General features: G+C 45.0%; 1 non-coding gene across 1 annotated transcript; it reads left to right on the top strand.

The window, feature by feature from the left end:
• The first annotated feature begins 3075 nt into the window (after nt 1-3075).
• trnaf-gaa (transfer RNA phenylalanine (anticodon GAA)) lies at nt 3076-3148 on the top strand. Its single transcript has one exon. It is a non-coding gene; the product is annotated as a tRNA-Phe (tRNA).
• The last annotated feature ends 3934 nt before the right edge of the window (nt 3149-7082 follow it).

Below are 7082 nucleotides of genomic sequence, written 5' to 3'. Positions count from 1 at the left end.
CACCTGGTCGTCCCTTTAGGTTTTGAGGGGGGTGATTGGGCTGTTTTGTTCCTCCTTCTGGGTGGTCTTTGAGTGTCAACAATCTGAGTTCTGGAGTGTACTCACAGTTTCCCCAGCCCAGGAGCCAGGGAGGGAGGAGAAAAGCATCATGGTGTGGCCTCTAAAGGAAAAGGGTCCAAAATACACCTTCACATGGAGCTCATGCCTGGAGACATTTTCCCTTCCGCTTCCCTTCCCCCATCGTCCCACCCACCAATCATTGGGAGCAGACATTTCATCCAATCACTGCTGGCTCTAGAGCTCCGGTCCAATCAGCACAGCCCACCCTAAAGGAATGGCATCAGCTCTCAGCCAATCAGCAGCTGTCATCCTTAGCACGGTGGGATAGGATGGGGGAGGGTTTGGGGCCGTCGATGGCCATTGGGGTTCTGTCCACTGCTGGTCGAGGGACAGGACTGGAGACCATCGGGACCAGTCTCTGAGCTCACACAGAGAGAGTGGTCACAGAAAGCAACACCCACAATATAGTTTCAAAGTTTCACTGTAATTTAAAAATAAACTGGAATTGACCATTTCTGGAGTGTTTGCTGATTTGTGCACAGGGAGATTGGGGGGAGGGGTGCTACAGCTCCTGACTGTCACCGGGCCCAACTGAGACACACACTGGCTGGGTTGGTTCTCTGAACACTGAGACACACACGCTACCCTGCGGTACCCCACTGGTCACCGCCTGCCATTCCGAAAGGGACTCATTAATCGCTACTCTTTGTTTTCTGTCAGCCAGCCAATTTTCAATCCATGTCAGTACTCTGCCCCCAATACCATGTGCCCTAATTTTGTCCACTAATCTCCTATGTGGGACTTTATCAAAGGCTTTCTGAAAGTCCAGGTACACTACATTCACCGGCTCTCCCTTGTCCATTTTCATAGTTACATCTTCAAAAAATTTCAGAAGATTAGTCAAGCACGATTTCCCCTTCGTAAATCCATGCTGACTCGGACCAATCCTGTTACTGCTATCCAGATGTGTCGTAATTTCATCTTTTATAATTGACTCCAGCATCTTTCCCACCACCGACATCAGGCTAACCGGTCTATAATTCCCTGTTTTCTCTCTTCCTCCCTTCTTGAAGAGAGGGACAACATTAGCCACCCTCCAATCCACAGGAACTGATCCGGAATCTATAGAACATTGGAAAATGATTACCAATGCGTCCACGATTTCTAAAGCCACTTCCTTAAGTACCCTGGGATGCAGGCCATCAGGTCCCGGGGACTTATCAGCCTTCAGACACAACAGTCTATCCAACACCATTTCCTGCCTAATATTAATTTAGTTCAGTTCATCCATTACCCTAGGTCCTTTGGCCACTATTACATCTGGGAGATTGTTTGTGTCTTCCCTAGTGAAGACAGATCCAAAGTACCTGTTCAACTCGTCCGCCATTTCCTTGTTCCCCATAATAAATTCACCCGTTTCTTTCTTCAAGGGCCCAATTTTGGTCTTAACTATTTTTTTCCTTTTCACATACCTAAAGGAGCTTTTCCTATCCTCCTTTATATTCTTGGCTAGTTTACCTTCGTACCTTATTTTTTATCCGCGTATTGCCTTTTTAGTTACCTTCTGTTGCTCTTTCAAAGTTTCCCAATCCTCCGGCTTCCCACTCGTCTTTGCTATGTTATACTTCTTCTCTTTTATTTTTATACTGTCCATTACTTCCTTTGTCAGCCACGGCCTCCCCTTACTCCCCTTAGGATCTTTCTTCCTCTTTGGAATGAATTGATCCTGCACCTTCCGCATTATTCCCAGAAACACTTGCCATTGCTGTTCCACTGTCATCCCTGCTAGGGTATTGTTCAATTGAACTTTGGCCAGCTCCTCCCTCATAGCTCCATAGTTCCCTTTGTTCAACTGTTATACTGACACTTCTGAGTTTCCCTTCTCCCTCTCAAATTGTAGATTAAAACTCATCATATTATGGTCACTACCTCCTTATGGCTCCGTTACCTCGAGGTCCCTGATCAAATCCGGATCATTGCACAACACTAAATCTAGAATTGCGTTCTCTCTGGTAGGCCCCAGTAAAAGCTGTTCTAAGAATCCATCTCGGAGGGACTCCACAAACTCCCTTTCTTGGGGTCCAGTACCAACCTGATTCCTCCAGCCTACCTGCATGTTGAAATCCCCCATAACAATTGTAGCATTACCTTTGAGACATGCCAATTTTAACTCTTGATTCAAGATACACCCTACATCCAGACTACGGTTTGGGGGCCTGTAGATAACTCCCATTAGGGTCTATCTACCCTTAGAATTTCTCAGTTCTATCCATACTGACTCTATATCTCCTGATTCTATGTCCCCCCTCGCAAGGGACTGAATATCATTCCTCACCAACAGAGCCACCCTACCCCCTCTGCCCATCAGTCTGTCCTTTCGATAGGACATATACCCTTGAATATTCATTTCCCAAGCCCTGTCCACTTGAAGCCATGTCTCTGTTATTCGACAACATCATACTTACCAATTTCCAACTGTGCCTCAAGCCCATCTACTTTATTTCTTAATAATATTCTGTAATGGTGAGGGACGAGGGAGAGGAGAACTATTATTCTGCAGATACAGCAACACTGTGTTATAAAGCACGGGAGAAATACAATTCCGCAGATACAGTAATGTTGAGGTGGAAGGCACAGGAAAGGTACAATAGTGCAGACAGAGACAAGACACTGCAGGAGCAAACTACTGCAGATAGTTAAATAGTCAGGTACAAGTCAGAGGAGTATACAATACTGCAGACACAGGAACTGTGAGGTACAAAGCACATGGAAAGAATACTGCAGGTGCTGGAATGGTAAGGAGCAAATCAGGGGAAATACAATTCTGCAGATGCTGGAATGATGAGGTGCAAATCAGGGGAAATACAATTCTGCAGATGCTGGAATGGCGAAGTGAAAATCAGGGGAAATGCAATACTGTACTGCAGATGCTGGAATGGTGAGTTACCATGCAGAGGGAAATACTATACTGCAGATGTTGGAATGTTGAATGCGCAGAACGGTGCAGATATGTCAGCTGAAATAGCTCAGTTGGGAGAGCGTTAGACTGAAGATCTAAAGGTCCCTGGTTCAATCCCGGGTTTCAGCACTGAGACTCGTTAATTGGCACCGCGGTAGCGTGGTGCTTGGTGCATCTCTATTACAGCTCGAGGTCTTGGAATTAAGAGTTCAATTCCGGCATCCTCTGTAGATTTCTAAGTACTTTCCATGTGCACATGAGTTTCCTCTGGGTGCTCCTGTTTCCTCCCACCGTCCGAAGGCGTACTGGTTAAAAGGTTAATTGGTTATTTTACACCGTATCACCATAACACTGTCCTTGGACTCACTTTAAACCACACGCTGTTGGAGCAGTGCTGCCAGGAAAATCAAGGACATGACCCACCCAGCTAACACACTTTTCATCCCTCTTCCCTCCGGGAGAAGGCTCAGGAGCTTGAAGACTCGTATGGCCAGATTTGGGAACAGCTTCTTTCCAACTGTGATAAGACTGCTGAATGGATCCTGACCCAGATCTGAGCCGTACCCTCCAAATATCCAGACCTGCCTCTCAGATTTTAGCTTTACCTTACTTTCCATTTTTCTATTTTCTGTTTATGATTTATAATTTAAATTTTTAATATTTACTAAGTTTTACTATTTTTAATATTTAATATTTGTAATCCACGGAGCGGGAAGCACCGACTCAAATATCGCTGTGATGATTGTACGTTCTAGTACCAATTGTTTGGTGACAATAAAGTATGAAGTATAAATACATGAGGGTTAAATCAGAGGGTTCCTGGTTGTCACAGCTTCGTGAATTGTATCTCTCAATAAAATAAAGTAAGTAATATTTTGTAGTGGTGAGGGACGAGGAAGCAGTGATTCACAATAACACGGACACAGCAACGGTGAGGTACAATCCGGAGAGGAGCAATACTACAGATGCTGGAACAGTGAGGAACCATCAGAGGAGAACTACAATACCGCAGATACAGCAACAGTGAGTTACAAAGCACAGAAGTAGTACAATTCTGCAGATACTGCAATGGTGAGGTACAAGGCAGAGGAGTATACAATTCTGCAGATACAGGAATGGTGAGGTTAACGCAGAGGAGAACCACAATTCCACATTTACTGGAATGTTGAGGCTCAGAGCACAGGAGAAATACAATACTGCAGAGTCCGGAAAGGTGAGGTACGAAGCACGGGGAATACAATACCACTGGTGCTGGAGCTGTGAGGTACAAGGCAGAGGATAAATAAAATACCGCATACACAAGAATAGAGAGTTTTAAAGAACAGTTGAACTACAATACTGCAGATGATGGACTGGTGAGTTACAAAGCACATAGAAATACAACAGTGCAGATGCTGCAATGGTGAGGTACACGAGAGTGGAGAACAACAATACTGCAGCTGTATCAGCAGAAAAAGCTCAGTTGGGAGAGCGTTAGACTGAAGATCTGAAGGTCCCTGGTTCAATCCTGGGTTTCGGTACTGGGACTTATTTATTGGGCACCATGGCAGCTTAGCGATTATTGTGACGCTATAAGCCCTCAAGGCTTCAGAGTTCAGTTGCAGTGCACTCTATAAGTAAGTTTGTATGTGCTCATGGGTTTCCTCTGGGTGCTCTGGTTTCCTCCCACAGACCAAACATGTACTGCTTACTCGGTTAATCTGTTATTTTAAACCATCCCATAATTATGTTAGGGTTAAATCGGTGAATTCCTGGGTGGAACAGCTGGGTGGGCTGGAGAGGCCTGTTCTGTGCTCTATGTCTCAATAAAACAAAATAAATAATATTCTGTAATGGTGAGGGACGAGGGAGAGGAGAACTACAATACTGCAGATACAGCAATGCTGAGGTACAAGATAGAGGTGAACCACAAAAATGCAGGCATATCAGATGAAACAGCTCAGTTGGGAGAGCGTTAGACTGAAGATCTAAAGGTCCTTGGTTCAATCCCGGGTTTCGGCACTGGGACTTATTTATTGTCACCGCGATAGCATAGCAGTTAGTCTGACACTATTACAGTTCATAGTGTCAGAGTTCGGAATTCCATTGTAGCATTCTCTGTAAGTAACTTTGTACGTCCTTCCCATGTACACAGTCCCTCTCTCCAAAGGCAGACTGGTTAGTAGGTTAATTGTATTTTTTAAACCTTACCACAGTTAAGTTCGGGTTAAATCAGTGGACTCCTGGGTGGGCCGAACGGGCCTGTTCTGTGCTCTATCTCTCAATAAAATAAAATAAATAATATTCTGAAATGGTGAGGGACGAGGCGAAGAGCTTTGAAAAGCAGGTTTTCTCAGCGCGAGTCGTTATTGGATTAATGCAAAGATGCAGCAGAAGCGTTTCCATGCAAGTGTGGCAAAAAGCTTTAAAAACTCAGTCTCCATAAAAGACAGGTCCCGTCTAGTGGAGTGGTCATCATCGGAGTGGTCTGAGTCAGAGTTGTAAGGCTTTGGCTCAACAGGGCCAGGTGGTAAGAACAGGCGGGAGCAAGGTCAGCAAGTAAGTTCTCTCCGTACTTCTTGTTTTCTTATCTAACTCTTGAGAGAATAGGGGATGTGTCTACAGGGCCAATGTTCATCATACATCACGTGGACAACAGACTTCCATCGTTCCTGATTCCCTCTGCTTGGTAAAACCAAATACCATTTCTGGCTGAAGTTCACAGAGTTTCCCAGCCCAAGAGATTGTTATGCCCAAAAAACCTGTGAAAGAGTTGTTTAATCAGACCCAGTCCTTGTGCTCTCCCCAGGCCCCTGCGGATATTTCTCTGTTCAATCTGCTTCCATCCCAGATCAACAATTCTCCTCTTCTCCTACCCCCATCACACCGTATCCGCTGGGAAATCCTGTAAACACCCATCCAGGTGATACTCTACACCTCCCCAGGCAGTAAGGCTGATCATCACCTCCACCCAATCACCCACTCCACCACAACCCCAACCACCACTACTTTATCATTTCCTGTCAATGTACAGACACTCAAAGCTCAGAGTAAATTTATTATCAATGTCTCCATATACAACCCTGAGATTCATTTTCTCAATAAATCCAAAAACCATAACAGAATCAATTGAAAGACCACACCAGCAGGATGGAACCAGTGTGCAAAAGACAACAAACTGCAAATACAAAAAGAAAAAAAAAAAGAAATAATAATGGTCACTAAATAAGCAATAAATATCAAGAACATAAGATTGCGAGTCTTTGAAAGTGAGTCCATTGGTCATGGAAACATTTCAGTGATGGAGCAAATGAAGTTGAGTGAAGTTATCACCTTTGGTTCAAGACCTGTTCCTGAACCTGGTGGTGTGAGTCCTGAGTCTCCTGTACCTCCTTCTTGATGGCTGAGGGGTAATAACTGTTCCTGAACCTGGTGGTGTTGGTCCTGAGTCTCCTGTACCTGCTACCTGATGGTTGAGGGGTAATAACTGTTCCTGAACCTGGTGGTGTGGGTCCTGAGGCTCCTGTACCTGCTTCCTGATGGCTGAGGGTAATAACTGTTCCTGAACCTCCTTCCTGATGGCAGCAGTGAGAAGTGAGCAGATAATGGGGGAGACTTGGACCAGAGGGCACAGCCTCAGAAAAGAAGGATGTTACTTTAAAACAGAGTTAAGGAGGAATTTCTTTAGCCAGAGAGTGGTAAATCTTGGCTGTGGAGGCCAAGACATTGGGTATATTTAAAGCGGAGGTTGATAGGTTCTAGATTAGTCATGGTGTCAAAGGTTACGGGGAGAAGGCAGGAGAACAGGGTTGAGAGGGATAATAAATCAGCCTTGATGGAATGGCAGAGCAGACACGATGGGCCAAATGACCTCACTCTGTTTCTATGTCTCTTGGTCAAAGTGCAACACCTCACACCTATCTGCGTTATATCCCATCTGCCATTCTTCAGTCAATTCTTCTTTCTGGTCCAGATCCCACTGCAAGCTTTGATAGATCCCCTCACTGTCCACTACACCCCCAATCTTGTTGACATCTGCAAGTTTCCTGGTTGAGATGATATCGATGATAACTGGCACCGATCG

Source organism: Mobula birostris, chromosome 22 (genome assembly GCF_030028105.1).
Source record: "Mobula birostris isolate sMobBir1 chromosome 22, sMobBir1.hap1, whole genome shotgun sequence".
NCBI lineage: Eukaryota > Metazoa > Chordata > Chondrichthyes > Myliobatiformes > Myliobatidae > Mobula > Mobula birostris.
Note: the sequence above shows the minus strand (reverse complement) of the source record. Positions and strands in the feature narration are given on the sequence as shown.